A 9,641-nucleotide genomic window follows, 5' to 3' on the forward strand; every position below is an offset into this window, starting at 1 on the left:
CCCCCCCCTATTTTAAAAGTGAGCAACGGCCACGTTGTCCTCACATTTCGCAAATGTCCTCACATCCCAAGGTCTAAAATTCAAACCGGTCCTAACAAAGATAGACGTACGAGCTCACAAGCACACGCAAGCACAGAGGACCGCAGTGCACGCAAATGTGATTGGTAGAAATAATTTAAAAAATGCTTTGTGATATATTAGTGTGTGTAATGTGGGACAGAGCGACGGGCGTCCCTGAAAACAGCAAAGAAAAAAGTAGAATCATGTAATATTTATGGATCCGGAGTTGTGCGGGTGCCTTGGGTAAACGAAGGCGATTGACGCGCGAGTTGAACCAGCCGCATGTGATCTCCAGCCTCAGTCATTTTGGCAGCGCGATGCGAGAGAGACAGAGAGAGGGAGAGAGAGAGAGACAGACGCGGAGCTATGAAAGCGGACCTTCTGCCAGAGATGTCGACGGAGAGGAATCCCTGAAACCACCGCTGCCCAGGAAATATGGACAAATCTGGTTCGGCGTGCGAGTGCGGGCTGTTTTCTGTCGGTTTTTGCATATTGCTACAGTGTAGTGGACCAGGATGCCGTGTGGGCGATGCTGCCACAAGGGATACGTTGTGATTTCGCAGAGATGTTTTAGCAACCGATGCATAAATTAAAATAAGAAGAAGAAGAAGGAGAAAAAAACAATCACATGATTGATTGATTGATTGATTGATTGATTGATTGGAGTCCAAAGGAATCTAATAGGACATCACCACCTGTTACTAGAAAACCAGGTAAGCCTCACATACCTTTTTGTCGCTTTTACATTCACAGCCCATGACGAGCATTGGTACTTAATTATAATGTCCAGCATCTCTGAAATGAAGCATTAACCCACGCGCAATGCACTTTTTCTTGGTGGAGATGTTATTTGCGTTAATGGTGCGCTGAGATGTATCTGTCAGTCACCTATGGTGTAATGGATAATAAACCGTGGCATCCACCAATAGTTACGTTTGTGTGATGCAGTTAGCGGAACTTGCGATGGGCCTCGTGATAAATCAGTTTCCTTAATAGATGACATGCATGCGATATATGGGCTTGTAGAAACCTTTAACATTGGCTCGGTGCAGGTACACAGGCAGCACCCGCAGTTCCTCCAGCCAGTGCAGTGGCAGCAGACCTCCATAGTGCTATTCAGCTGCGTTAAAGTAGTCTCTTTGCCCTGGATGCCAGTAATCGACAACATTCCCACTTTTCTTTTTAAAAAAAGGCCATTTTTACAGCTCAAACGTCACTCAACTATTCACAAATCCATCATCATCCCTGTATCCTCTTTCTCGAGCCTTCCCAGCTTCTGCTTCTTACAGAAAGCATCAAGGCAAACGTCCATCTGTGGTAAACCTGAGGAGTATTTCAGCCTGCTGCTGCTGCTGCTGCTGATGAGGATGATGCTGCTGGCCCTGTGTGCTTTATTAGCTTCGCAGAAAACTCTTGAATCCCTGAGTGTTTCACAAAATTTACGATGCCTCTCTCGCTATAAGCTGGTGTGGCAGGGTGCTTACAAGGAAGGCTTGCTTTTAATCCATTATGGGCTGACAGACAGTCAGTGCAGTGTGCATCTATGGAGCTCACTGAGATGTAGAAATCAGGCTTCACCTCAGTGCTTTCAGGCTTGTAGCCTCAGTGTGTCCAGCTCGCTGCTCGTACAGGCATATTGAGCTGAGCTGCTCCATTCCCTGGTCATAGGTCAGGTGCAATCTGTTTGATATACTGTGGGTCTCACTTCTTACGGAGGGGACACACACATTGACATGTCATTGATGATTTTATGTCCTAGCACATGCCTCCCTCCCATCCCGTTTGTGCTGATGTTCTAAATCAAAAAGGTGTTGGGTCAAGGCGGCAGAGGTACACTGTCAGGAAATCGGGCCTGAGTGAAACGCTGTCGCTCATGTCTGGTCCATATGTCAGGCGCGAGATAGCCAGGGACAAGTTGTTTGAATCCTCCACGCTGCTGTGTTGCTCTCCGGATCTGCTGATAACTGGAGACTAGACACTGAGTTGTACCCAACAAAATCATGATCTAAAACCTTCACACATACACACACTGTTGATTGATTTGGAAACAATGTCTGCACTGCACAACCAAGTGTTCCTCCACACACTAATCAATAATCTGCTGTTCCTCCTGCAGCTGTATCCCACTGGGTCATTTAAAAATTGGGACTAGTTAAACGTCTTGAAATACACAAGTGGGAGAAGCCGTTCTAAGGCATCACTAGAAGCAGGGAATGTACACATTGCCATTAATTATACATGTTAACACATTCGAAGTGCTGTTATACTCCCCCAGCATTAGCCAGCAGCTTGATATGTAATAAGAGTTACTATGCATATTCAAGGGTTCCACTTTCTGTACTCTAAGCGAGGCAGAAGTTCATTTCTTTAAAATGCCACATGGCTTTATTCAGTGACCTATTTTGATCATAAAAATGAGTGCCGGGCTGAAAACGTAGCACAAATTTCTTGACAATGGTGGCAGAGGAAACTCAAATAGTGGCAGCCAGGGTAAGGAAAATAGAAGGTGAAAATGAAAACATTTAAAGGAAGTGTTTTAGTCCTTCTGACATTTTACCTCCAGCAGTTGTTCTATCTGAAAGGCATTTGAAAGGCCGGACATCTTCATTACAATCTAGCCCCAGAGCCCAAAAAGCAGAGAGGAAAAATGTATCACACCTGATGTGTCTGTGGGGCTTTTACAGCAACTGTTTGTCCAGCCATCCATACGAACTGCTCCAGATGTTAAATCCATAGAGGAGGAGCCATATGCTTTTATTTGCAGCGTGATGTATGAGCAGCGCAAATAAAAAGAGAACTGTATATATTTCTCTCCGAGGGAGCGCGCGGGGAAAATATATTAGTGGTCTGTGCCACAAAGTCACTGTCATGCAACAGGAAAACCATTAGTCTGGCTTAGCGGAGACTGATGGCTAATGAAGCAAATGCGCACCAAACTCTTCATGGCGGGGAAGACAGAAGACACAACTCTCATTTATATGCACCTCATATACCAGCCCATCTGATTTAGAGCTTTGAGACTGCAATGTAGACTTAACTCACTGAAAGCTACACCTAGATGATGACTGCTTTGAGAAAACCAATAAGAACTTATAATACCAATAATGATAAAATGAGACAAGCATGCTGGAAGTAACAAAACCCAGTGTAGAGAACCTTTATACCGGCACGAGTGGATTTCTGTTGAGGGTGAGCAGTGTTTCCTTTGTGCTTTACAACCTGTAAGGAGCCCAGGCTGGACAATTTTAGGTCACATTTGATTAATGTGGAGAATCTGCTTGTTCATTAAGCACTGCTGCCCTGACAGCACGCCAGAGTCGCAAATCAGCCTCAGTGGAAGCAGATCCTGTGCACTGTAAACTGCGGTGTTGTGTTTCCTTGTGAATGATTTGCTGTTCATTCAACATGTGAATAGTAAAATAGGGCAAACATAGTAAAACAGCCCTCAGCTGCACAGTTTTTACTTACAGTTGTGGAACAATTTTATGGGCCCAACTTAAACAACTGTGGATCGGTGCGCACCACAAGTTTATGTCTGGGTGAAGCAGCTAGTCAGCCAAAGTTATTTTATTTAAGCCATGAAACACCGTGGCGTCCACTCATGCAGGAATAACTTCAAGAGCTTCAGCAGCTGTAAATGATAAAATATAGATACATTTATTACTGGAATACGTGATATCAAAGGGGAAAATCAGGGACTTTCATCCGGTTCTCGAGTACATCCTTCCACAAAGAGCAGAAAAGGAAGCACATATAGGTTCTCTAAAATTAGATAATAAGCAGCCTGGAAGCCTGGCTGGTCTTTGGTACCTACTGATTAAAGATGCCTCAGCAGAGACCTCAAGGTTAGATCATTGCACTCCTGCAAAGGCTCCACTAAGCATGAGCCTTATAGATCTCTCCAGAGTAGTGAGACATCACCAAAAAAAAATCAAGCTTTAATACTGCTACAGCTTCTCGATTGTGAGGATTTACTGTTTTCTTCTTGTGTTTTAAATCATGTTGACTTTAATGCATTTTTGAAGATATTACTCTGATGAGCATTTTAAACTATTTCCCCATATTATATAGAATTAAATGTTTGTGGATAATGCAAAGGGATTTTTTTAAGAGCAGTTTTCTGGTAAATATGTTGCAGATCAAATGACCACAGAGGAATCATTCATATCTCTGTGGCTTTTTCCTGTATTAATTCATATAAAAATCTTCCAAACAGAAGATTTACCCATGCACAACATACATATACGCTCATCAATCCCCCTACCCGATCCCAGGATAGTAATTTTCACATCACACATTATGAGTTTATAAATAATTTGTCCAAGCGTTTGAGAAATGGCTCTATACTTTTCTACTTTATATTTAGTAAGTGAACAGCTGCGTCCCTCGACTGTGTAGCATCATTTCAGCGTAGCCCAGCCTTCAGCAATATGCTGAGCTTTTTAATCCTTTCATGTACTCAACACACAGCATGGTGCCATTTCCAGGCCCCAAAGTCCTCCCCTGTGAGGCACTCCAGGCTTCATTGGTTAAAATCTAAAAATGATGACATGCACATTGTATATATATTTAGGATCTGTTCATAATTAGGAGAGTGAATTCTATTATTCAGTGTGGTATAAAAGCTGTGGCATTCATTTGATGAACCCAATTAAGACCCTCGTGTACGATATCATGCTTGAATTGCCCAGCCTATTTATCCTTAGGCATTGCATCATAATGTCATGTGTAATATATATTAAAAAACTGCAATTCAATTAAAGAACCTGTCAGCAGCAAACATGCTGCGGGATCGGTTTAGTTTAGAGTTTGTTATCCATCGTGTGCCTGTTTCTGCCCCCAGATATCCAGCGATGTAATAGGGAACCAGTTTGTGAGATGATTCTCACTGATTTAAGTTGGCACCTACCTGATATCTGGTGGCTCCCTGCTGCCAAAAAACATAAATCATAGTCAGGAAGGTCATGAGCTCAGTCTATAAATGTGTCTATCACTAATTTACTCCTCTGCCTATCATTCACGAACATCTGGCATGAAGAGTGCCGCTGGCTGTAACTGGCGATCTCAGGTATCGACTTACGAGGTAATAAAATACGTTTTTTTTTTTGACAAATACGCTAAAAGAACTGAAAACGTGGGGAGATGCTCTTTACATCTCGCCCCAATGATCGATCTCCAACGTAATCAGAGAAAAAAGAAAGAAGTGTAGCACCTCCAGCGTTACACTAAAACAGGCCCTGTTGAATACAAGATGTACTCTGTAAATACGCAACTGTTCAAACAGCTGCCTCTTGACATGAGCCTGTTCACTGCTGGAGTAAGGCTGAGGGGTGAGCTTATTAGCGTCAGCAGCAGACAAGCCAGCACACAACAGTTTTAGCACAATTCTTCGTGTCAAAACCAAATAATCAGTCAGCAGAGAATTATTCTGGCTTCAGAGTTGTGTCCATTTGTTGTTACTGCTTCGAGCTGCCTGCTGTTATTATGAAAGTAACAGCCGATTCACAGATTATCAAAATTCATAGATTTTAGCTTCTTAAATGTAATTGTTGCTGCATTTTTGGTCTTCTTTGGTAGAAAATGGAATTTATTTGGGTGATGGATCATCGATCCCAGAAACTTCAGTGCTTTTTGTATTTTAATTTTTGTATTTATATTTGTATTTTAGAAGACAATTATAGCTATAAAGTCAAGTGTAGTAAGGTGAAGGTTTTCTTTATGTGCTGTTCGGTTTTTTATGAAGCATATAGTTCATACACCAGAAGACAAAGTCAAAGCCGATCACTGTGCTGGCTCTTAAAACTTTAATTCGTACCTACCTAGAGGAAACAGACCCAACCAAACCAAATATAAAGATGACTGTCTTTTTGATGATTGTCTTTTTGTTTGTGTTGAGTTGATCGAGCATGGCTGATATCAGGATACTTTGCACTGATCTACTGGTATCGGCATTTATAACAGATATAACAAGAAGAGACAAGAGAAATACCTACTTGGCTCACTTTGACTTTGATTGTTTTCCGTTACAGTTAAGTACCACCAAATGTGCATGGGGTTGTTATAGCCAGGGGTGCACATAAGTGGTGCACAGGTGCGCATTCGCTGTCAAAATAAAAGACGCGCACCAGATAAGAAGTTGCAACGCGCGTTTGCGTACATATAAAAGGCACTGTTTTTGTCCGCTAGAGTGGGATTTTCACGGCATATTCTGCATCACATCTCTATGCGTCCATCATTTGTTTGAAGCCAGCTCACCTCCTGGAATCACTTTTCTGAGAATACGCGCTTCTTTTGCGGTTCGGACTCCCTCTGGCATTTCTTTGGAGGTTGAGGAACACCAAAGTAATTGCAGGAGCTTGCTTCTTCGACATCTTTAAGAGTTCTAAAAAAATGTCTGTCCTCCTCCAGAAAATCTTATGTACGCAAACGCGCGTTGCAACTTCTTATCTGGTGCGCGTCTTTTATTTTGACAGCGAATGCGCACCTGCGGACCACGTATGTGCACCCCTGGTTATAGCAGTGTGAGCAAAAGTCCCGTTATGTCATTGTATGCGACTCAAACACAACACAACAATGGAGGACGAGGAGGTGATGGTATACCTGTGTATGGCGTTTGTCAGATTTGGTTACCCGTGATTTGTGTGCAGGCATTTGCTTTATTGCCGGGTTTGGCGGTTTTAAGGAGTCGCTCTCATGATCCATCGAGTGATGTTATTGACTGGCCGATCGGTGGAACGAACCGAGCCGAGCAGAGAAGGTTCTAGTGGAAAAGGACCATATCTTATCACTGTTAATGTTGCATAGTTTGCCCACCAAATGGCAATCTGTAACTTCCCTTTTGGCCACACGTGTTTGGAGTGCCACAATTACAACAACCAGCTGATCCGAGCAGTTGTAAGCGTAAAGGAGTCATTAAATAACCACACGTAACAAATGCTAGAAAAAACTGTTTAGCTTTCAAGAATCTGAAATAAATATAAATCTGGCAGTATATCAGAATATTGGTGCTTTCCAGATTAAGTCAGTTTTTACCTCTCTGGTGCCCTTAACCTCGGATTTCCTTCTCAGAAAGCCAGAGCTGCTCCACTAACCCTGAGCCAACAATTCAAGACAGCAGCAGTGAATGTAAACATGAATAAAACTATAAAACTTGTAGTGTCGTGTTTTTGTCACTTGCTAAATATTCAACGCACAGAGCACTGACAAGACGGTTTCCATGACTGTGCTGCAGCGACGTTCTTAAATCCAAATATTATTTTGTAATGCTGGTGGTAATGAATGACTCTACCTTGCTAAAAAACAAGACAAGTCATGTTTCTTGCTTGCTTGTCTGTAATGATAAACAGTTATGATAACAGATCAGAAATAACTGTTGGAGGATGATGATATGATGATGTAAATTTCTTTACAAAGCAGCTAAATATAATTCATACTTTGCCCACGTTGACTCTACAGCTTTAAAAGTTATAGGCTGGATTCAGAAGGTAAACATATCAGGCATTAGATGAAGCTGCCAGCTCATAACAGAAGTGTCATTATTTTCTCACATGAACTGGCAGATCTTGTGAAATCTCATCAGTGCAATGCCGTTGCTGTTGAGTGGAACTGCTTCTGAGACGCCATAATATTTGAGTAACATAATACCTCCTATCATCGCTCTCCAAATTAAAAAAGCTGCACTCTCAGGCACCATATGTTCCAGGTTGCAGAACAAATGAACATACAGTAAGTGAAACCCATCTCAATTTTCGAGAGGGAAAGCTACGTGTGGCGGAGCACTCTGCAGACAGCTGCTCCACCTACGCACAAACGGCCATTTATCATCCTGTATGGGCCACAGCTGTCCTCAGGTCTACGAGATGGAGATGTCACGTTACAATCTCCACACCATCTAGCTAATCTCACGCTGCTCTCTTGCTGTGTTTTCAGCCATTGTGTCAGACACAAGAGCGTTATTTGAAAAACATTGCTTGGCAAATTGGTAGGACTGAAAATATCTGATGGCGTGGTTGTAAAAGGAGTTCTGCTGACTCGACTTAAAAGGCACAAAAGGTTTGGCCTATTTCATCTTTGGAGAAGCACTGGCATCTGACAGGATATACAGGAGGGCACCTGTGAAGACAAAGTGCTCATATCAGAGCTGCAGACACATTTTTCAGCTGACCATGTGAAGGCATTCATTTTTAAAGCAGGCCTGCAAATGATGTCAGGATTTTTCTTACATCCATTACACACAGCCGGCCTGACTCTGACAGTTTGGAGAGCAAGTGGAGGCAAAAGCCTTAAAAAGTTCAACCTTTAAAGTTAGCAACAGCGCTTAGCACAATCAGTATATCAGTGAACCTAACACACTTTCACAAATTTAGAAAAAAAACATGTCATAGGTAAAAAAAACAACAACATTTATTCTTCTGTAATAATAATCAGAAATAAACAGGACAGTTCATGTCATAGATGCTAAAATCTAATTTACTACAACCTTTACTACTGCTTTCCATATCTCCCACTCATCCTTTCAGTTTACTGCATCAGGAAATTTCTAATATTGGGAGTCACAAGATCCAGGTTTTGCATATTTAAGCTGGTTTTATCTTAATAAACATTCATTCAATCTTACCAATAATCAATTTATTTTTGGAAAACATAGAGAAAAGCACAAAAATCATTAAATGATGGAATTAAAAAATCGAATCAAAGGTAAAGATAAATTCTTCTTATTAACTAGTAGTGGTACTATAATGCAATACAGTTCACGCTACACTGTAAAGAACAGTTTCAGACTACAGTCAGATGCCAGTTTATTAAGAACATATTGTTAAAGCAAATGTAGTGCAGTATATTCTCATGCAACACAGTCTCACTGCAGTTTGTGAAATAGCCTGAACGTGTGATTCATGTTACTGGACGGGAATCTTACCTCCTTATTTTTGTTAACCTGAGCATGAGTTTGCATCAGATCAGTGCTTTATTCATTCATTCATGTCCATGAACTTGAATTGAAGATTTCCCACCTTTAAAAGTCCTCTTTGGAAGTGGCTTAAATCATTTCACAGCTCACGGGAACCAGCTAGGACTACAAGGATTGTTTTTTTGTTTTTAAAATTTTCCCAATAAAACATTTGCAAAAGAAAAATAGTACTTAATTATAATTTCAAATAAACAACGAAAGGTCCAAAAATGATTGCCACTTTTTCAAATCTCCACTTTCTCAGTTGCCAGGGTAACTATGAAGACCACACAACATACATGTTTCAGGCTGGAAACATGCTTCCCGTTGAAAGACTCAAAGCTATGCTGACTGTGTTATAAACACAGGCTAATTTGGGCCCATGTACACAAACAAATGGATCTTTTTGCCATAAATTGAGGTTAATAATATTGAAGAGGTGAATAAAAATCCACCTCATTTATAGTTAGTTAGTGAAGGATTATTTATGCAGGACATCCCACTGAGATGAAGACCTCTTTTGCACACAAAACCTCTATAGTAATATAATCTGCTACACACACACACACACACACACACACACACACACACACACACACACACACACACACACACACACACACACACACACACA

At 41.4% G+C, this 9,641-nt stretch overlaps 1 protein-coding gene across 2 annotated transcripts in view; it reads left to right on the forward strand.

Moving 5' to 3' along the window:
• The first annotated feature begins 354 nt into the window (after positions 1 to 354).
• Positions 355 to 9,641, forward strand: part of sntg1 (syntrophin, gamma 1) — a 40,401-nt gene continuing 31,114 nt past the window's right edge. For both annotated transcript variants that reach the window (XM_005721456.1, XM_005721457.1), the window contains exon 1: positions 355 to 773. The gene's annotated coding sequence lies outside the window, so the exon portion shown is untranslated. The remainder of the gene's footprint in view (positions 774 to 9,641) is intronic.

This window comes from Pundamilia nyererei, unplaced genomic scaffold, assembly GCF_000239375.1.
Source record: "Pundamilia nyererei isolate P.nyererei 1_Seehausen unplaced genomic scaffold, PunNye1.0 scaffold00004, whole genome shotgun sequence".
Lineage (NCBI taxonomy): Eukaryota > Metazoa > Chordata > Actinopteri > Cichliformes > Cichlidae > Pundamilia > Pundamilia nyererei.